Consider the following 24087-nt stretch of genomic DNA (forward strand, 5'->3'; position numbering starts at 1 on the left):
CTAACGGTCACTACATACCCACATTTTTCGTATTTCCTAATCGAAGAATGAAAAGCTTATGAATGCACCAGCTGAGAGCATCGGTGTAGCCCAGCCAAAAGGGTGGATGAATAGTGATTTTTTTTGCAATATCTAATAATATTTGTCAAAGACACATGTGCATACATTCCAGAGCGTGGAGATGGCTACATATGCGATCAATGCAGGTTATTTTGAAATGTCCAGTACTAGGTGCAATATCATAATTTTTGATAGCAAAGTTTGATTGATAGTATTAATTATTTTTTAGCAAAGATTGCGGTTTTGTTAATTTAGTTTGATTTCTAACTTTGTTATCTAACATAAATCATAATTGAATAACCATTTCGTAAAATATTTTTTGACTAATTTATAAATAACCTTAGGTGTCCGCCACTTAGGGACTTCCCCCTAAGTTTTTTTATATTAATTTTGATCTCGAAATATGTATACTAAATTGTTTAGAACATCGTCCATAAGTCGAACGAAACAAACCTTTATAAAAAAACGAGCTAGTATGAAGTAGTATTTTATAAACTTAACACTTCATCCAACACTAATAAAGCACACTTTTGATTTCTCACCGATAAAGAATCTTGGTAGATTGCTTTTCTAGTCAATTTTATAAAACTGATTCCACAAACAACGAATTCAAGAATAGGAACAAAAACATCACATAATTCATACAATCATTTATTTCATAAATTTATCAAATAAGATTAATGTTAATTACATACAGACATACATACTACAGCATCTCAATATGAAATAAACCTCTGCGTTCAACTTCAAAATTTGTTAGTTCTTCAATTCATATTCAATTCTTCAGTATAACATGCATACGTAACCATACACACCTGTAACACAAAGTAACATAAATTATAAGTTTAAATAAATGTATTTCTATTATAAGAGAGTGATTATTTCAACATATATAATTTTAACTTCAATTGGTAATATATATGTATATATGTATGTATATACTTGTTTATCTATGATGTATATATATATATATATATATATATATATATATATATATATATATAATATACATCATATATATATATATATATATAATATACATCATATATATACATATATATATATATATATATATATATATATATATAAGATTTAGATTTTTTGTTCGACGTTGAAAAGTCTAAAACTGCTGTTGAGCGTATTACTGATGCTGTTTACAAAGTGGATTGTAATGATTGTAATTGTTGTTATATTGGCGAAAGTTCGCAATATATTTACAAAAGAATGAACCAACACATTTGTAATTCGAAAAATCCAAATCAGTAATACAATGTTTTCGGAACATGACATTAGTTTAAACTTTAACCTATTATTTTACATAAATCCTATTATTTTACATAAGGTGTGGTTTACGAATGGTGACCTCACAAAATTTGCTGAATCTGTATTTATTTTTTTAAACCCCCTCTGCGTTAATAAACGAAATTCTGCTCTTCTAGTACATGACTCTTATCATAATATTATTATTATTTTTTTAAATAATTTTTAAATAATAAATAAATAACGCTCAACTATTCCTAAAAATAATTCTTCAAATCTGACTCTTGTGTTTATCATAATCTTTTTGATCTTATGTTTTCATATTTTTTATTTTTTTAAATTGTTGTCCCCGCCGTTTAACTATCCTTGAAACCCTCTCCACAAACATTTTCGTGTGTCTTCGTGTTTTTTCATCGGGCGCAAATTTTTAATTATTTCAAATAAATTAGCATAAGTGTTCTAAAAATAATGTCAAAAGATTGTATTAATTCAATCAAATAAACGAAGCTCAACTATTCCTAAAAATAAATGATTTAATTAAATTAACTAGCTGTAAGTGGAATTCTGTCTTAAGGCAATTAAGGCATCGTGCCTTAAGGCAAATTGCTGGAACTTCCCGTACCAAAAATTATTATTTTTTTTAAAAACAATTAACATTTTTGAAAAAAAATTACTTTGAAAAAATAAGATTTTTGAGAAACTATAAATTTGACAAAAAATTACTTTTTTTTAAAAAAAATTTTTTTTAAAAAAACATTTTTTTTTTTTTTTGAAAAAAATTTTTTTTTTCTTTATTTTGACATATCGTAGAAGATCTGAACTTTTTTTCAAAGCAATCGTACTGCTTTAACTGCATAGGGACAAAATATAAAGCGCGTAAGCGCCGCGTCGCTGTCTAACGCATAAGCATTGGTACGGAACCCATAGAAATGTTAACAAAATGTATACTTATTGTTAAAATCTCTATAAAATATCTGATAATTTGATGTGCATATGTCTAATGATCATTTTTGACCGCTAAATGGCTTATTTTTTTACTTTTTCCTCCATATCTCCGAAACCGCTAGACCTACCTTCATGAAAATTTTATAGATTCTTCATCTTGTCAATACAAGTGAAATGTTTTTTGAATTATTCAAATCGGACGCTCCGTTCTCTTAAAAACTGAGTTACCGTTTTCGGAACTTTTTGGCCCGTATCTTCGGAACGGCTTGACCTGCCTTTGCCAAAAACTAATCAGCACGTCTCCTTATCAATACGGATCGAATGTTTTTTGAATTATTTAAATCGGTTGATCCGTGTTCCCGAAATCGTCGACGAAAATTTGTATCCGCACATACATACACACACATACATACATACATACACACACACACACACACACACACACATACATCCATTTTTTCTAAGGTATGCCAAAATGTTCAGAAACCTCTGAAACGTAAAGATATATAAAAATTTTCATTTTCGATTTTTTTGCGATTACTATAACTTGCCCTACGGGAAGTTAAAAAAATATTTTCTACATTCGACAATGATTCCTGACCATGTACATCAAGGATGTCAAACTCAAAGGTGCAATCGGGCCGCATAAGCAAAGTTTAACTCCAAGCGGGCCGCATAAGCAAGGGTTTAACTTCAAGCGGGCCGCAAAAAAACTATATATATATATATATATATATATATATATATATATGTGTGTATAAATATATATATATATATATATATATATATATATATGTGGTATTATTATATCTTTGAAATGAGTCTGTTGATTCGGGCAGTAGCACTAAATAAAAAAAAAACTAAAGCAATTAGTAAATATGCTTCATTAATCCATGCGTTTCGATCTGCATCGAGACCGTCATTTAGTGAAACACTAATTCTTCCAAAACATAAATATATCTGTAATAATAATACATCCAATAATAAAACAAATTTAATAAAGAAGCAGATTTCTATTGCATATTTCTTTTTTTCCTCATTGAATTGTTATTTATTGCATATTATCATTTGTCAACATATGCGGACAGCCGGGCCGCAAAAATATCTGCTGCGGGCCGCATGCGGCCCGCGGGCCGCGAGTTTGACACCCATGAATTGTACATCCTCGTCAATCCTGCTAAACGAAAGGGTAAAGTTTATCTCAGGCCAATCAATTCCAGCATTAGATTTCAGATCCCTTTGAAATAAACGTGTTTGTGCGCTGCAGAAAATCCATCGCGTTTCCGTATTAAAGTTTAACAAAAAGAAACTTACACAAATAATGAATGAGAGAGTACATGAACTTTATAAAAAGAAATAGACATGAATGAAATCAGTATAAAAGACTGATAAGTTATAATAAGATACTTGCTCCTAGCATACGTCGTAATACATACACATTCATCCATTTTCCTAAAGATATGTAAAACTAATGATGAAGTGATTCGATTTTTGTGAAATTACAATAAGCAGTGTGAAAAGTTCAAATTTGTGCAAAAAAACAAATAACCAAATATAAACTAGTGGTACATAGCATCGTGCCTTAAGGCAAATTGCTGAAATTTGAATTTGTATTTTATATTTTGAAAACGTTTGAAACTTTTTTTCAAAGCAATCGTTCTCCGTTCTTTCAAAAACGGAATTGCCATTTTTTACTCTTTTTCCTCCATATCTTCGAAATGGCTGCACCTGCCTTAGTCAAAAATTAATCAGCACGTCTCTCCTTATCAATAGGAATCGCAATTATTCAAATCGGTTCTCGAACTCGTCGACAAAAATTTGTATCCGCACGCACACACATACATCCATTTTTTCTGAGGTATGCCAAAATGTTCAGAAACCTTTAAAACGTAAAGAAAAATTAAAAAAAAAGATATTTTCGATTTTTTGCGATTACTATATTATATTAACTTTTGCAAAAATGTGAGACGTGTTCATTTGTACAAAAAATGGTAACTTTCAAAAAATGTAAAAATATGTTTTTAAAGGACTTCTGTTTTAAGTAAGCCACTTCACATTGCTTCTGTTGGAAAATTATTTATCAAAAATAAACTTATTAGAAAAGAGTATAACTTATCAAATTGATCGTTTTTAAAAAATCGAAAATTTCATAACAAAAATATTATGGCCAACTCGCGTTGCCACATCACTCCCCCTTCATGATGTGGAAATCTAATAGGCAGCAACATTTAGGAAAATAACTAGTGCGTCGAGATTTAAAAAAAGAAGATCATATGTTTTAATGTAGGAAGAATAGTATGAGAGATTTCTTATTGCCATTCCACATCGCAGTGTCTAAAATAGGTTTTTTTTTAATTAGAAATATATTTTCAAGTAAAAATTGATATCATTACTGCATGATATCAGATTATCCAGAGCGGGTGTTCAAACTTACGACCCTATCCAAACAAGGCAATGCGCTTAACCGTTACGCCATAGAACACTGTATCTATATATAAATTTTTCATCCTTATACACATTTTTTACGCCATTTTAGATTCCTTGCCGATGTATCCAAATTTTCATTGCAAAAGCTTTAGTTTTCATTGAAAAACATAAAAACTATTCGTTTTTCACAATGTTTGGGGCTGGGGGTGTTCTGAAACAATTTTGAAAATTCAAAACCTGTTCCAAAAATATCAATTGGAAATCGTGCTGATTAGTTTTTACATTAATAAATCTCTTTGCATAGAGATAGAGTTCATACATAAAAAGTAGTTGATTATAAATATTCATTAAAGTTAAAAATAATGGAGACAATTGCTAAAGTTGCTAAACTGCTAAAGTTGTGTTTAGCCCATGCAACTTGCCTTTAAGCAAACAAACACTTACACCTATTTTATTTATTTCATTTATATAACAATAAAATTTCTTTATATAACGAGATATTCCATTACAAACCACTATTTCACACTATTTCCCAATAAAATCATATTTATACAAACAACTATTACAATAACATATATCTATTGGAAAGGGCAGAATACGGGCAAATACAGAATAAAACCATTAACCTACTTTCAAATACAATCATTTTGTTTGCAAGCTGTATTTCCATCCCCGATCAAAGATATCTGAAGCAGCAGTTGGCTATCAAATATTTAAACCCACCAACCCACTTTAAGAAATCCGATGAAAAAGTAAAAATACATTCACATTGCTGCGTGAGATATATAATATTATAAATGAATATTTATTTGAATTCAATATTTTGAGTAAACAAAATTTTGAGTGATAGATGTGTGAATTATATACGAGAAATTATAGCTGTAGAGAATTTAAATCATTTAAATTTATTTTTATTTTTTTTGTTTATGTTTACCCAAACAAGAATGCATAAATGGGTTGCCAGAACATAAATTTCTATATTATAAACAGTACAGGCGGCTTATGTGGCTTAATAAATTTATAAAATCATTGATTTAAAAACAGACTAACTGGTCTAATGTACATCATCGTGAAGAAAAATTGTATAATTTACAGTTGATTTATGAAGCTACAACACATATATAATAATGTTTGACTTAAGGGGTTAGGGGTACTTGGAATTTTTAAAAAATCGATTTTTATTTTTTTGCATTTTCATTAAGTGTAATATCTTGAAAATGTTCTCTGAAAATTTGAAGTTGATCTGATGATTACTTTTTGAGTTATTGGACCCTTACCAGCGCGTTGACGCAAGTGGAGAGCTCGATACTTATACTCAAGATTGTTCTCCCTCACCTCCTGATGTTTTAAAAGCTTTTAAACCGATTTACGATGATCTCAGCAATGATAATTTACTTTCAAGATGTGTAGTTCAAGATTGAAACCATAATCAGGAAAAATTAAAAGCTTCAACCAACTAGTGTAAAAAATATGCCTAAAAACCGTGGATACTAGTTGTACTATCGTACAAATTGTTGAATACATATACATAATCCATACTATTGATTATGGGTACCCTAGGACCTAATTGTGGGCATAATTCCCATTGGTATGCTGAAAAATTAGATGCTGCACGTGTGAAAGTAGCAGATCAGCGCGCCAACGAGACGACACGGGAGGGCAGAATGCTTCGTAGGCAACACCAAATAAAATTTTTGGAAACTTCCACAATGGCTGAAGAACTGTTATATGGCCCAGGAATAGAAGACTCGGTGTAAATGAATTTAAAATTCGTATTTCTGTACGCAAATCCAATGTAAAACTTTGAACGCGTTTTTCTCAAAACTATGTTTTTTGAATCGGTGACCACTGTAACTCAAAAACCGCTTAGTAGATTTTAATGAAATTTATACAGCTTTTATAATACATAATAAACTCGTGCCTGATCGAAGGATTTTTATTTTTTCAAAAATTTGAATTTTTTAAGACCAATTAACTGTTGATTTTTTACCCAAAAATCAAGATTTTTTCTTTCTGATGCTGTCATTTTGTTAATTTTTGCAAATAAGGGAAAACCTTCGATCCGGCCCGGGATTAACTATTCATAAAACTATTTTTTTAATTTTATTGATTTTAGATTAATCTCCAAGGAGTTATGATGGTCACCGCCAGGACCGTTTTTCGAAACAGGATCAACAAAAACAGCTATAACTTTGGGAATATTGATTTTTTTTTTCTGAAATTTTTGTTACATCAAGTCAAAACATTGTATAATAATGCTGTATTAATATTTTTGTAGAAAAACATCGCTTAAGAACAAAAAAAAAATACTGAAAACACTCATTTTTTCGTGCCTGCAAGTACCCCTAACCCCTTAAGGTAAGTAGCATGAATTCCTGACATCGGACTTTAAGGCTTATTGCTGAAACTTTCAGTACCGTAATTTAAAAATTTTAAGTTTTTTTTCTCTAAAATTTTGAAAAAAATAATTTTTTTTTGAGAATTTAGATCTCTTTTTTGAGTATTTTTAAAAGTTTTGAGAAATTTGACATTTTCTGAGTATTTTTGAGTATTCATGGGTATCTTGAAAATTTCAAAAATGTCGGTTATGTTTCATACTGTCGTAAATGTTTGAACATTCTTTTGAACTATATAAGTAAACTTCGAAAATTATAAATCTGGGTAAAACCATCAAATTTAAACAAGTGCTTATTATTAGAGTCGCTATAAAATATAAAATAATTTGATGCGCATATGCCTAATCAGTTTTGGCAGCTAAATGTTTTTTTTACCTTTTTTTTATGGATCTTTGAAACTGCTGAACCTACCTTCCCAAAAATTCACTAATCAGCAACGTTTCCCTACCAATAGAAATCGAATGTTTTTTGAATCATTCAAACCGGTTAATCCGTGCTCTCAAAATCGTCGACAAAAATTTGTATCCGCACATACGCACACACAAACGCATTGTTTCTAAAGTATGCCAAAATGATCAGAAACATTTGAAACGTAAAGATTTACAAGAAAATTCATTTTTGATTTTTTTGCGATTATTATAAGTTCTCTACGGAAATTTAATAAGAATTTGGATTCACCAACTTTTGAAATTGCGATAATAGATCTTTTTAATTTTGATGCGGACTATTATTCCAAATTTGATGAATTTTTATTTTTAAACCACATTTTGTAATCCCATAATATTTTAGGAGATTCATTAAGACCATAAATTCCATAAGTTTCATCAAAATTGTCCAAAAAAAACTCGAACTCGATCGAACTCGATTTACCAGAATATGGTAAATAATAGTTTTTGAACATTTCAAATTGCTGAAAAGCCATTTTTTGAAAAAACTTCAAAAAAAAGTCAACTTTGTGCTCAAATGCACATACTCACATAATTTTTTCATTACTTTGCTCATTTAAGAGATAAGTATAATTTCAGTGCATAATTATAACAATCTAGTTCCTCCCCCCCACGAAATAATGCGTAACGGCGGTTTCCGTGGATACCAGAGGCAAGGGAGAAGCGGAGGTTTCAGTTGGTATTATACCCAGGCGGTATTGAGTTCGACATACCCAGACAAAAGACCAATCTTAGATGGATAAAACCATTTCCTTCGCTATAAAAATAATAATAATAATAATAACATTTTTTTCAGGACTTCGCCCATTTAAGAGATAAGTATACTTTCAGTGCGAGAATTATGACATTCTAGATCCTTCCCCCACGAAGTAATGCGGAGGGTTTAATCGGTATTATATCCAGACGATATTGAGTCCGAAATACCCAGATGAAAGACCTACCTGCGATGCATAAATCCATTTCGTTCGCTATACAAAAAAAATCAGGACATCGCTCATTTAAGAGATAAGTATAATTTCAGTGCATAATTGTAACATTCTAAATCCTCCCCCCACGAAGTAATGGTTTCCGTGGGAACCAGAGGCAAGGGAGAAGCGGAGGGTTTAATCGGTATTATACCCAGGCGGTGTTGAGTCCGACATACCCTGACAAAAGATAAGAGTGGGATGCATAAATGCATTTCCTTCGCTATATGAAAAAAACGAACAATTTTTCAAACGATCCAGAATTATATTAAAGGTCGCGTAAACATAATATTAGTAACTCGGATTTTCTAGCAAAAATCTAAGCTTCTCCTTAGAAAAGTCCTCTCTAATATAAATTTGTTGACTAATGTGAGTTCATGTAAATGTCGTAAATTTAAATGTCCCATCTTACTGCAAGGTAAAGATTTGCACTTGACAGTGCAGTGATATTTACTGGTTATCGTTTATCAGTATTGACTGCTTCGAACGTGTCGCAATGCAAACACATTGGCGGCGGCAGTGTCGTCGGTGGCTGTTTCGTCGTAGACAATATTGGAAAATGATTTGTCAGACGGATTTGCCGCAGCGTCAACGGGCGCGCGTCCCGATCGATCTGCCGCACAAAGGCGCTGATCGTTGCTTTCGTTCGGATCCACGCACGATGGATACGATGGATACGACGATCGCGGAATATAAAGGAATTACACAGACGGATGAGTATTCGTCGAACCGACGAACCGTCGAACCGTCGAACCGTCGAACCATTTCCAACTCATGCCATGTGCGAAACACGCGCTTTACAGGGCGAAAACGTTAATGATTGCATTTCACGGCTACTTCAAACATACATACAAATATATATGAACATACATATGTATATATAAACGGAGACCGACTCACCGACTCAACGACTCACCGCGGCCAGAACACAAGAAAATTCGATCTATGTATATACACTTTTAGTTAAATATAGATTTTTGTTATGTGAATCACTTTTGATATACCTACTGGCAGGCATAATTCGAGACGCAGCGACAAACAACCTTGCATTCATTCACAATTTGGATCGAAGATTTTGAACAAAATTTTAATTCATTGAATTCCGCAATTGAAGTAACTGTACTATAAATGTGACAGATTGCTAATATAGATTGTGACTGTACTATGAATAAGACTAATATATAGTAAAAAAAATCGAATTGGAAGAGGAAAGATTCGAAATGGATAAATTTGAATTTCGCATAAAACCGTTTTAATTTTTAGAATTATTTGTACAAGTTTTACCGAACATTTTCTTGCTATTTTTTCACTCAAAAAAAAACTTCTTCAATGAAAAATGAGTTTTTAAAATTTAACCTATGTTCCTTAAATAAACGCTAGGATAGAATTTACCATAAATACTCCAGTATTTGACAGGAAAATATAATAACAATCTGTGGTGTTGTCAAGCCGGAACGCGTTCCGGCAAAAAAAAAATAAAATCGCTACATATAGAAAATGATTTGATAAGTGAATTTTATAAATTATTATTCAACTAATTTTTATTAAATGTTCCTATTATTGTAATAAACATACATAAATATGCACAAAATGGGTTTTGTAATGATTTTTGTTTCTTTCCTTTTCGAACGGAACCGGAACAAACACGAAAACCGGTTTTTGAACCGGTTTATGAACCGGTTTTTAAATTTTAGCGTTCCGGCAAAAAAATATTTGCACAACACCACTGATAACAATATCATGTGTATGCTAGAATAATGAGCCAACAGACAAATGTTATGGCAAGGCCATGTTGTGCATTAGACGCTCCAACTCGCATGCCAGTGGCGTAACTATAGGGTGGCGTGGGTGGCAAAATGCCACGGGTCCCCGGCCCAAGGGGGCCCCGGCTCAAGAGGACGCGTGCTCAGAAATATTGTTTCTACATTATACTCTAATACTTTATTTCATTTGAAAAGTATGTTTTTGTAAGAATCAGAGGCGTAACTACCGTCGTATCAGCCGTATCAAATATACGGGGCCCCGAACCAGGGGGCCCCCAATGTCCGTAAGAACATTAATAATATTAAAAAAATCATGAAAAACGAATTAATCATGAAAACTTCGTTCAATCAAATTTAATGCCGTTAAAAAAGTACGCGAGGAATGTAAGATTATTATTTTAAAGAGTTTTATTTTGTCCAGGCCACGGGGGCCCCAAATACGCGTGAAAATTAGTAAAATCTAATAAATTTTGGTTTTATTTAACTAATAACAAAAGTTAGAATGAACATGAAAATTTTCTTCTAAATAAATTTAATTTCGAAAAAAAAACATGAGCGTGTAAGAATGTAAAAATATAATTGTAGAGTTTTGTGATTTTTTTAAATATTTTCTTTAATATTTATGAAGCTCTATAGTATGCAAATAATGGATATTTTATTATATTTTATATTACATTATAATATAAATAATAATGGAACTAATAGAAAACTAACTTTTTATTAAGTCATTTCTTGAATAGATTATGCGATTTAAAAAATCAAAATTAATTTAGTAGTTTGTTTAAAAATTAGCAAAGGAATGGATTGTAAAGACTGTTTGTAAAAACAAAATATCTAACTTAACATGTAGCTTATAAAGCTAATTAAAAATTAAAAAAAAAAAATTATGTTTGATTTTCAAAACAAAGCAGTAATTGTACTTTTAAATTATTAATTTTGACTTATAATTATTTTTATTTTTATGTTTTTTTGTACTTATACATTTTATTTTTTTTTTTTAATTTTTGTATACATACATTTTAAATAATTTCCTAATTTCAAACCATAAAATTAGAATAAGTCGAAGTAGATTTACTCATTTTCAATACAATTCATTACAAATCGTGGATATATATAACATTTAAATCAACACGTTGAAAAATTTCCACTTTATTTTACTGATAGGGGGGCCCCATCAAAAAAATTTGCCACGGGCCCCGGATGGTCTGGTTACGCCACTGTCGCATGCAATATGCTACTAAATCAAACTGAATACTGCCAAAATGTCATGTATTTGCTGTGCATTCATAAACTGCAACGTCACTCGTATGTTATGGAGCTGGGTCAGAAAAGCCCTGTTATCTAAGATCGTTTTTTGACATTTGTGCGGTCTAGGTCATGTTTTCTATCTGAGAAATACGCCTGACTGCGCAGCAACCATATGGCTTTTGTCAATATTTAGAACAATTTTGTATGGAAAGTCCTTCATAACATAGCCTTGCCATAATATTGGTCTGTTATGCGGCAGAATCAGTCCATAAATATTCATTTCACAAATGCTAACAAATGTGAAAATTATATTTGAAAAGCCAAAGTTAATGCAATAATAATGAACTTAATACCTTTTGAAAAAGTGCACTTAAGAGGAAGAAAACTTGAACGCATTACCTTACACAAACATCCAGATGTATAGATCTTTATAATGTATGTATGTAAGTGATGTGTATATATAAAATTGATGTATTAGCAAAAGATTATTGCAGAACGTTGAAAAGAAAATAGACACTTGATCTAATTGTAAGTCAATATTGCTGAGAATTACAATACTTATTGATTTTCATAATTAAAAATAGAGATTTTAAATTTATATTATAATCATTAGAATATCGTTATAATTTATCTATCAAATAGGTCATTAACTATAGAGTTGTTTTTCCAGCATGCCAAAATTTTGAGGCAATGTCTTTGATACAACTGATAATTGTAAATTATGAAATTTTTTAAATGTGCTAAATTGGACAGTTTTAAATATATAAAATAATAAGAAAAGATAGTATATAGTAAATTGATAAAATCTTTCACTATTATTTTAGAAAGTCTTTTGCATACCATTAAAAATATTATATTGCTAACAATCAACAGGAAAAATGTGCCAAGGGGCAGTTGTTTGGATTTGATTTGAACTTAATGGTTCTAGAAGCTCTTAACTATAAAATTAATTTCGATCAATTTTCATTTAAAATAGTTGAAAAACGCTGTAAAATTCTTTCTGCTGATGCTATATACCACATGTTCCTTAGCCAATACTACAGCCAAAGTATTACAAACGAGAAGCATAGCAACGCCTTACACAAATAACTATAAAATCAACACATTCAAATAGAGAGACTCATCTAGTCCAAGACTAACAAGTGACTATTAATAGGCACATACATATCGGTTATTAACAGGTAAAGTCTGACAAGTCGAACCCTAATGGAACTTTCTTTTAAATATTTTCAACGGCAATGAGAATTTATCGAGTCCTAGGATCAGCTTCTAAAGCTGATCTATATTTGAAAACTGATGTCACTACTACTTGATACCAGGCTGTCCAAGACTGGCTTCGAACCAGGAACCTCTGATTCGATTCCTAAAACTCTAACCGTATAATTTAACGCGAGATTTTGTTTCTCTTCCTTAAAAATATTACATGGATTTTGTACAACTTAATATAATCCGAACACATCGGTTCATACATATATATGAAAATACCGGATTACGTCATAAAAGAATATTACACAGGCTTTTGTAGAACAAGAGCGTGACGAGGAAAAACCTATAATATTTTTTATAGATGTTCTTTCGCAGGTTTTATCGAAGATATTTCTTGCGAAAATGTTATCAACAAATAAAACAACCAAAATACACACTGTAATTCAAAAATATCAGACCACCAAAATTGGAAATCTGGAACAAATATTGTTTCCAGAAAAATGAAGAAAGTATGGTCAACATTTTCGTCTAAATTTCCCATATTCGAGTTGAACCAGTTCACAAAACTGTCTTCGGTCAAGGAGCTCATCATTATTATCACAGTTGAACAGTAGTGCAGTGTAGAAGTTTAATCAACAAAATATGAATAATATATGGAAAGAGGCTCCACAAACATTGATATTTTTTTTATATATTATTTCAGAATGTTTTCCTAAAATGACCCAGAAAACATGAATCTGGGACAAATCTTGTTTCCAAAAAAAATGAAGAACGTATGGTCAACTTGTTTGTCTGAACTTCCCATTTTCGAGTTGGACCAGTTCACTAACATACCTTCGGTCAAAAAGCTCATCATTATTATCAAACTTAAACAGTAGTACAGAGTAGAAGTTTAATCAATGAAATATGATATATCAGAACAGGCTCCGTGAACATTGATATTTTTTTTCTATATACATATTATTATTTAGTTCAATTTATTCACTCACCCTACATGAAACTATTATGCTGAAATTTAGTATGCCAATAGTTGTCACTCCAATGAGTGCCTGGAATATTGTATTGAAACTGGTGTCTTAAGAAGTTGAGCGACTATAGAATTAGTATGATCTTCAAGTTTTGATAAATGAAAGTAAAAAATTTAATTTTCAAAAGCCGATGATTATGCATGCCTGATCCGGCGCAGCGAGACGCAAAAAACGCAGACCCAGCCTAAGTCCTGAGGGATATGCCTATTGTATTATTAAATGCTATTTTGTTCGCTTCATCGCAAGAAAAACAAGAATTTAAAGAAAATAAGCAGTGCTTTTGCATTATTTATATTCATCCTGTAAAGCATTGTACATATACTTGCATAGTCTTTGACAATATAAATACTCTTCCTGGCACTACACTCTTTTTGGCACTATTTCATTAATGATAGGAACGTTTCGAGACTATGGTTTTTACCATCATCGGATGATAACTAAATTGATTCGTTAAAGATTGATGCAAATTGTCATATAAAAACCTAACAAAGTCTGAATCGAGCTTTAAATAATTTATGAATTGTTGTGTTATTATAATTATTTATGAAAACCATATGCCATTATTTAGTTTTTAACTTCACATGGGGTAAGGGGGCGGCCATTAATCACGTGAAGATTCTAGGGAGAGGGAAGGTTTGACAAAGAATCACCACAAATCACGTGGGGGAAGGAAGGATATAGTAAGACATAATGTGTATTTATTTTTTATCTAAATTTTCAAAAAAAGAAAAAAATATTACGATTTTCCATAAATTCGAAAAATTCGTTCGAAAAATTTTACGTAACTAAAAATACACGTGATGTTTGATGATAGTTGGGAGTGTAATTTTAAATATCAAGAGGTATCACTAAGGGGGAGGAGAGTCCAAAGATCCCTAAAAAATCGATCACGTAATTAATGGACGCCCCCTAAGTTATAGTAATAGTGGATTTCTATTACAGGAAGACGAGCTGATTATCTTTTACCGAAGGCAGGTCCAGCGGTTTCGGAGATCCGATAAAAAAGTTGACTTAAATTTAATCGCCATGCACCACCCCACCAGTTTATTTATTTCCTTTACAAAATGTTTGTGGAAAATTCATGTGTCATGTAATCCTCAGACGGAAAACGACGCCTGCGTGGTTTGATGGAATTGCGCTCTACATATCTACAATCTATATGTTTTGACACAAAAAGACCGCATTTGATTAAAATGAATGCTGTTCAGCGAATTGCATATGTTTTACATGTTTTCATTTATAGAACGGGAACAAATATGTTATGAATTCATAGTTTGGTGAGATAAACACCATAATGGGCTAATTGTGTTTTGAAAAATATTTAAATGATAAATATTTAAAATATTTGAATGGTTTATAAAGCCAGAGGCTTTCAATGCTACTTTGCAGCATTGTTCTACGCGTAGCGTTTTTATAGTAGTATCGATAATAATAATTACCTTGCCGTAGTGTAAGTTACAGTAATCGCAAACTAGTGGTGCATGGCATCGTGCCTTAAGGCAAATTGCTGGACCTTCCCGTACCAAAAATTAAGATTTTTAAAAATAATTCAATATTCTTTCAAAACTCAAAAAAAATCGATTTTTGATTTTTTTTTTTAAAAAAATAACCTTTTTTATAATTTGAAATATTTTGGAAATTTTGAACTTTTTTCAAAGCAATCGTGATACGTTAGCTACGTAGAAACGAAATATCGAAGCGCGTGGGCGCCACGTTGCAGTATAACGGATATTTTCTATTTTTTGCGATTACTCTTATTTACCCTACGGAAAGTTAAAAAATCGAAAATGAAAATTTTTATCAGAAATCAAATTTTTTCAAAATTTAAAAAAATAGAAGTTTTTTTCAAATAATTTAATTTGCCTCAAGGCACGGTGCCATACACCACTAGTTTTCAGTTTAAAAAGAATGTTTGCAAAAACCATGTGTATCTCTATCAATTTTCTCTATCCTGAATATTGTTTCTGGGCGTTGAGATAAACGTGCTAACGAAAAACCGTGGGTGACTAATGAAATTTAATTTTAAATCTTCAGGCATCGAGCCAGTATAGATAATATACTCGTACAAGAAATACAAATTATACCGAATTGTAATGTATTAAACGCGTGTCTACTTACTTGCATGCGATTAATTTGATGTTTATCAGGGCTTACTAACTACAAAACACCTATTAGACCAATTACCAATAACGCGGGGACATTGACTGAGTTATAAAAAAGTGTGATATATTTTATCAGAATCGTAGTCAATGTCAAACATGAATGAAGGTATATAATATTTGTATTATAAGAATGCCATAAGCCTAATGTAAACAAACAAAGATGCAATTGATAGATTAATCTTTTAAAAAATTGAGGTTAAGTTCGCCTGCATACATGCATGTACAAACACACATGCTTCTGTATATTTTTTATTATCTCGCGTCATTTCATTCGATCATGACATACATCAATAAATATTTACGTAGTTAGACAAATAAATTTGAAGCAGCTTACAAAAAGATTTGTTGTTTGAATAACTGTTACTTGAAAATCTGCCATGGATTCTATCGTAATAACTTCGCTTCAGAATAATTTGAACTACAAATAGTGCTGATCTGGTAAATCTCTAAACCATAATATTTTTTCACATATCGACTCAAGTTTATATACATTCGATGAGCAACACCTGTAAATTACAGTTGGAAAATAAATTACGCGTGGTAAGCAAATCAGATCAGTCGATATTGCATTCTGTTGAAAATATGGGAAAGCTTAAGAAAAACTCTTGCTGATGTTACTCATACGTGGATTTTCATTCGAAAATAAATATGATTTTTATGCTCCCCGTAGGGTAAGTGATAGAAATCGCAAAAAATTGAGTATGAAAATTTTTGCATATCTTTACGTTTCAAGGGTTTCAGAACATTTAGCATACCTTAGGATGCAAGGTTTCATCCACGATTTCGAGAGCACAGATTTCAATGATTTGAAGGACACTCGATTCGCATGAACTGCAAGACGTGTGCTAATTAGTTTTTGGGCAAAAGCAGATCCAGCCGTTTTCGAGATACGGAGCAAAAAGTGCAAAAAATTGCAATTTTTGAGAGAACGGATTCAAAAACATTTGACATGCATTGAAGAACTTGGAATGAAAAACTATTTCTTTATTTACATATAATTTACAATCTGTCTATAAATAGACATTAAATGATTGGTTTGGAAATTTCCTAGAAGGAAACCCCAGTGGTTTGCCTTGTATTTTGTAGAGAATGAAGAACTGATTCAATTTTTGCGAAGGCAGGTCCAGGAGTTTCAGAGGCGCAGAAAAAAGTTAAGAAAGTTATCATTTGGTGGTCAAAAATGGTAATAGGACATAAGCACATAATATCAGTTATTTTATATTATATTAGATCTATAAAATATAAATGATGGAATTTACAGAATTCATAATAATTATTTGAAAATAATTAAATCAATTGTTATTAATTAAATTTTTATTAATTACTAATTTTTTTTTATTCCTCAAATGTTTAATTACAGTACGGGAAGTTCCCGCAATTTACCTTGCAACCATTAGTTTTTTTTATTAAATTTTGTACAAAAAAATTCATAGTTAAATTTAATTAGTAATTTCACTTTTAGTGTGTCTATTTCTAGTCAAGTCTCGTCAATTTTCAAAAAGCAATTTATTAAAGAAAATTGTAACGTAAAAGATATGCTTAGTACCGGAAAGAAAATTTTGCTAATTTTCGTGAATTTGAAAATGAAAATTTACTATTAATAAGGTGAGAGACCACTAATTTTCAAGCGAGCATGATTATATAAAACTATTTTATTATATAATACATAATTATAATTTTATATAATCATCGTAAATATCAACTTTAAATATTTGAGTAATTTAGTAATTTCTGTAATTTTATGAACAATATTAATAGCAAATAATAATAATAATAAAGAATAAATTAATAGTAAAAACTTCCATCAATGCTATTCAAAAATTAGTCAACAATCTAGAGCAGAAAATCTGAATCCGGGACAAATGTTTCTAGAAAAATTCGGGGCGCAAGATGGAAGAAGTCATCTTATTTCAAAAGATATTCAGGGTTAAATGCAACAAATAGAGTTACCCAATAGATTAGTGGTTAGAGAATTGATTTCCATCAGAATTTCCAAGTTCGTCACCTGCCTCGAACAGCCTGATGCCAAGGAGTAGTGAAGTCAAAAACATAATATTGTGCCTTTGAATAGAGCATGCTTAATCAATGAAAAATTCTATATAAATAGCACAACCGGTTTAGATTGGCCGTAAACAGCTTATAGGGCTCGTTAATTTGTGATTGTTGTTAACAATACATGTACAGAAAAAATATACATTACAAATATTAAATAAATCGTGATCGTTAAAGAATTGCTTAAAAAAACGTCAAATCATACATTCCACGAGAATAAATATATTTTGCATGATCTTTCCCATCTAGAAATCATAGGGGATGAATCTAATTCAATTCTGTCGTGGAAATGGAAAAATACGATGATATAGCATAAATCTCGGAGAGTTGCAAAACTCTGGTCGTGTGTTGAACGCTCGTACGCATATCTCACACATATATGTATATATATACGAATAGAGACGATATCTGGCTAGTTCTCTGGGTCTGGTCTGGAGGAACAGAACCGAACAGAATGTTATTTATAGAGGCTGCCACGATGACGTCACCGCGCACATGGTGACTGGCGGCCGCGGCCCTGGTGCCTCTATCGCCTATCGTGAAGTACGCGCGCTCATGTGACTGACGAACGAACGAACGACGCGGGATGAGATACATGGCTAACAATACCGCTCGACGGACGACGGACGGCGGACGGAGATCCGAACGCGGTCTGGTCGGCTGTCGGCTGTAGGCTGTCGGGTCGGCGGTGCGGTTAACACTTTCATATGCCAAATATTAGAGAATCACTCCTACATCCGGAATAGAAAAGATTGAGAGAAATCTTTTGAGTTGAAACTTACAGTATCAAATATTGAATTTTTTAAAAATATTCACTTTTTTTTAAAACTAATGGGGTGCATGGCATCGTGCCTTAAGGCAAATTGCTGAAACTTCCCGTACCAAAAATTATTATTTTTTTTAAAGATTAACATTTTTGAAAAAATTTACTCTGAAAAATTTGATTTTTGAAAAACTATAAATTTTTGACAAAAATTTACTTTTTTTTTTTAAAAAAAAAGACTTTTTGAAAAAAGTGTAATTTAAAATATTTTGGAAATTCTGAACCTTTTTTCAAAGCAAATGTACTGCTTTAACTGCATGGAGACGAAATATCGAAGCGCGTAAGCGTCGCGCCGCCGTCTAACGGATAAGCATTGGTACGGAACCCATAGGAATGTAAACAAAATTTATACTTATTGTTAAAATCTCTATAAAATATCTGATAATTTGATGTGCATATGTCTAATGATCATTTTTGACCGCCAAATGGCATTTTTTTTACTTTTTTTACTAGATCTCCGAAACCGCTAGACCTGCCTCCATGAAAATTTGGTCAGTTCTTCATCTTGTTAATACAAGTAAAATGCTTTTGAATTATTCAAATCGGACGCTCCGTTCTCTTAAAAACTGAGTTACCGTTTTTGGCGCTTTTTGCCACATATCTTGACGGCTAGACCTGCCTTCGCCAAAAACTAATCAGCACGTTTCCTTATCAATACGAATCGAATGTTTTTTGAATTATTCAAATCGCTTCATCCGTGTTCCCGAAATCGTCGTCGAAAATTTGTATCCGAACACACATACACGAAAGAAAACATTTTTCTTTTCAAAAAATTTATTGTTTTCAAAAAAAAAATTTTTCTTTAAAAAAAAATTTCTTTCAAAAATGTTAATCGTTTTTAAAAAAATAATAATTTTTGGTACGGGAAGTTCCAGTAATTTGCCTTAAGGCACGATGCCCTAATTGCCTTAAGACAGAATTCCACTTACAGCTAGTTTACTTTTTTATTAGATCTCCGGAAACGCTGGATCTGCCCATATTGGAGGAAATTTTATAATTTCCTCATTCTGCTAATACAAGCGAACTGTTTTCTGACTAATTTAAATCGGACGCTCCGTTTTCTTAAAAATTAAATTACAACATTGAAATATTCAAAAATTTCAAATAAAAAAAAAATTTAAAAAAAAAAATTCAAAATTTTTAGAAACTAATTTTTTTCATGAATTTCAAAAAAATTCAAGCTTTTTGGAAAATTTTAATTTTTGATACAGAAAGTTCCACGCCTTAGGGCACGTGCCTTAATTTGCCTTAAGGCACGACGCCATGCACCAGTAGTTGAGAAAATTTAACCAATTGAAGTGAACTTTAAACATTATAAATCTTGGTGCGGAAATTCCACTAACACCCAGTTTTTTTTATTACTGTTCGATACACCATGCACGTTCTGATCATTTCCTCCCGAGTTAAAATGTTCTCAACACTTTATGTAACAAACTTGATAATCGAACTTCCTCTTATTAATAATGATTGGCCGCCGGTATTGCGTTATTGGAAAAGCGCTTCGGCCGCAATTTATAAATATATCAACGCATTCGTCCATCATATCCGTGTAGTGATGTTTTAACTGAAACTTCAAGAACACGGTTTTATCGAGTAACATTTAAATTAATTCGCATTACGAATTTATTCACAAAACAACTATCCTGTTACCATTGCGAGATTAAATAAGTTTGCTTGAGTCTAAATTGCTTGAGAATTAATTTATGTATACGATATGCTCTGGTGTATGTAAATCGAGAGATATGTACAGTGGTTTTATTAAAGGGACAGGAAATACTGTGTTTCCAATTGGACGCATATGGGATCTATAATCAGCATTGTGTATTTTATGTTCGCCTGTAATTTTCAGCACGTTCAATGACTACATAACGGAAACACTTTAATAGAAATAGAATTATTATTATTGCGTTCGGTGAAGTCGAAAACGAGGATAAAAAATATATATAACCTAATTGTTTACAGGTAACACCCTTATGATAGGGTAGATACGTACCGAAGAAGTACTGAATTGAGCGAAACCGTGTTATACGAAACATAGGATTAGTACAAATACATGGGTTACGTTCCAAACGTTGAAAAAATCATGTCACATATTTTAATTTCATAATAAAGATAAATATGTATATTAATTATTTTTTCGTAATAACTAAGTGCTATTAAACGAGAGCGTTTTCTTTTTTGGCAAGATATCCTCATTCTCAGACCATTTATTTTTGTAAAATAGAGCATGAAATTTTTGTGGATTAACGTATTTATTCATAAAATATTTTAAAGTACTTTATACAAATTTATTTGCAATAATATAGTTTTCATTTCAACAATTCAAAATATGTATTCTACTGATCATTCGAAAACTACTTGCAAATCCATGATTTATTTTTGTAAAAAATCCGTTTTTTTTCGATTTTTGACTTTTAGTGAAAAAGTCAAAGTTTTTTCCCGTAGGGTAAGTTAAAGTAATCGCAAAAAATCTACAATTCAAATTTTTACATATCTTTACGTTGCAAAGGTTTCTGAAGGTATGAGTGTGTGTATACCTGCAGTGCGTATGTATGAACGCACACCGAATTTTAGAACAAAGATCAACCGATTTTACTGATTCATTCAACATTAGAATCCTATTAACATGCTGACTAGTTTTTGAGAAAGGAAGGTCCAGTCGTTTCGAAGATACTGGGCAAAAAGTGGTAATAATGGCAATTCAGTTTTCGACAAAAAAACACAGATCAACTGATTTCAAAATATTCAAAAAAAAAAAAAACTAAAAATGTTTATAACCTCAAAATTCTCAAAAAAATTAAAGCTACTAAAAATTATAGATTGCGGTATAGTAAGTTCCAGCAAAATGCCTCAAAGCTCGATGCCATGCGCCACTAGTTCAAAATTCCGTCTCAAACAATTAAGAATCACCTGAAAACCGAGGAAACATAAAATTGGCAAGTCAAAATATCTGGCAAAACAAACTTCTTTTATAATTTTGTTTCCTGAATATGATTTTTCTATTTTTTACAAATTTAATAAAATATATGTATTTCACATGACATTTTCAAATTAATTATGCCTGAATATAGCAGTATCCACAAAGGTAACATGAAACAGGTCAAATGTAAAAAATATATATGTTACGTTTAGTGTGCAATTTCATGGAAAATATTGAATGAACGCTGAACGATAGAGATGACGTATAAGTTTCCCAAATATCACATCTTATTTTAGACAGATACTAGACTAGAATAATCGCAAATCTAATCTATTTTGAATTAAAATATTAATACATAATACATATCATTTATATAATATTACACACCCACGACTGGAGAGATCATAAAAAATAAGGCCGTATGTTTGAATAAGATGGTTCTGACGTTGGTAATAAATTACAATTGATATGATTCAATGAATCATTCGCGTAAAGCGCAAACTTATGTAAATATAATAAATGGTTTTCAAATGGTAACATATTTGTTGTAATAACAGTAATATGTCAGTAGAATTCGTTGGAATGAAAACCCTATTGTTGCAAATTAATTTTGTATGAAGCACTTTATAGGTAAATAGTAGATTCATCGAAATGATCTTTATTAGGGTGCAATTTAATTTTTTATTAAGAATTTTAATTTTTTTTTTGAATAAATATGTTGAACTAATAAACAAGCCTTTGATTAAGTGAAAATTATTTATTTATAAATTATTTTCAAATATTTTTTGAATAAATACGTTGAGCCATCCAATACGGTCTTTATAGAGATGCAAAATAATTCATTATAATTTATCCACAAAAGTGGCCTTTATTGGAGTGTTTTTCTCTATTTGTAGGTAAGTGCCATTCTGTCTTAAAAAACGCCTATTCCTTAGTTTAATTACTAGATTTAACATTACTTTATAGAATTCTCTTTGGTTTTCTAATTTCAGATGATCCAGTTCAGAGATATAGTGGTCACCGCAAAACTTCGTTTTTGAGAGGAGCTCCCAGAGATCAGCTGTAGCTCTTTTCCAAATAAATATTTTCACCAGTATTAATAAGTGTTAAAATATAGTTAAAAGTTACCATAATATGTATATACATTTTTGGATTAATAAATTTGAAAGTAATCTCAGAAAAAAAAAATAGAAAAATCACTTTTTTGGCCTTCTAACTGCATTTATCTTACTGCCTTAATCCACCAATAGAGCCTTAATTGGAATGCAAATTTTAATTGAAGTATTTTATGACTTAATTTAATGACCATCAAAATAGTGGTTTGTAAATTATTTTTTGAATGGAGTGTTTTTGAAATATTTTGAGTAAATACGTTCATCCAACAAAATAGCCCTTATTGGGATGCATATTAATTTTTTATAAAGTATGTTATGAATAAATGAGTTCATCCATCAAAATAGACCTTATTGGGGTACAAATTGATTTTTTATAAAATATTTTGAAGTATTTTATAAATAAATACGTTGATCCAACAAAATGACCTTTGTTGGAATGATAATTTTTTATAAAATATTTTATGAAAAAATGCATTAATCCACCAAAATTACTTTTATTGGGTGCAAATATTTTTTTAATCAAGTATTTTGAATTATTATATGAATAAATGCATGGATCCAACAAAATGATCTCTTATTGGATTGCAAATTAATTTTTTATCTTATGTATAAATATTTTCTTTCATGAAAATAGGCCCCATTGGGGTACAAATTAATTTGTTGTAAAATATTTTATGAAAAAATGCGTTGATTCACCAAAATGGCCTTTATTGAGGTGCAATTTTTCTTTTTTTATAAAATATTTAGAAGTATTTTATAAATAAATACAATGATCCACCTGGGCTTCATTGGGGAGGAAAATAATTGTTTATAAAGTATTTTGAATTATTATGTGAAATCCACTAAACTGCACTCCAACGCAGATTTTTTTTAATTACCTAAAATATTTGAAATATTTCATCCATCAAAATGGGCTATATTGGGTTGCACCTGAATTTACAAAATAATTTATGAAAAAAATCGTAGATTGACCAATATTATCTTCATCGGGGTGCAAGTTAACTTTTTATAAAGTATTTTGAAGCATTTTATGAATAAATACGCTGATCCACAAAAATAGCTTTTATTGAAAGGTAAATGAACTTTTTACAAAGTATTTTAAAATATTTTGTGAAGTTTTATATTGTGTCAAAAGCTATTCAAGTGAGTAAGATTAATTTGGAATTTTAAAAATGTAATAATTTTCATACTTCTAATAATTTTATCTATAAGATTTATAAATATCTATTATAACTTATAAATATCTAAAAGTTTAATTTATAATAAAAAAT

At 30.7% G+C, this 24087-nt stretch overlaps 1 protein-coding gene across 4 annotated transcripts in view; it reads right to left on the bottom strand.

Moving 5' to 3' along the window:
* LOC113376775 (single-stranded DNA-binding protein 3) overlaps positions 1 to 24087 on the bottom strand; it is a 134993-nt gene that overhangs the window by 68159 nt on the left and 42747 nt on the right. The window lies entirely within an intron of this gene.

This window comes from Ctenocephalides felis, unplaced genomic scaffold (assembly GCF_003426905.1).
Source record: "Ctenocephalides felis isolate EL2017-DRISC unplaced genomic scaffold, ASM342690v1 CF-g0.4_SCAFFOLD_01886, whole genome shotgun sequence".
In the NCBI taxonomy this organism is placed as follows: domain Eukaryota; kingdom Metazoa; phylum Arthropoda; class Insecta; order Siphonaptera; family Pulicidae; genus Ctenocephalides; species Ctenocephalides felis.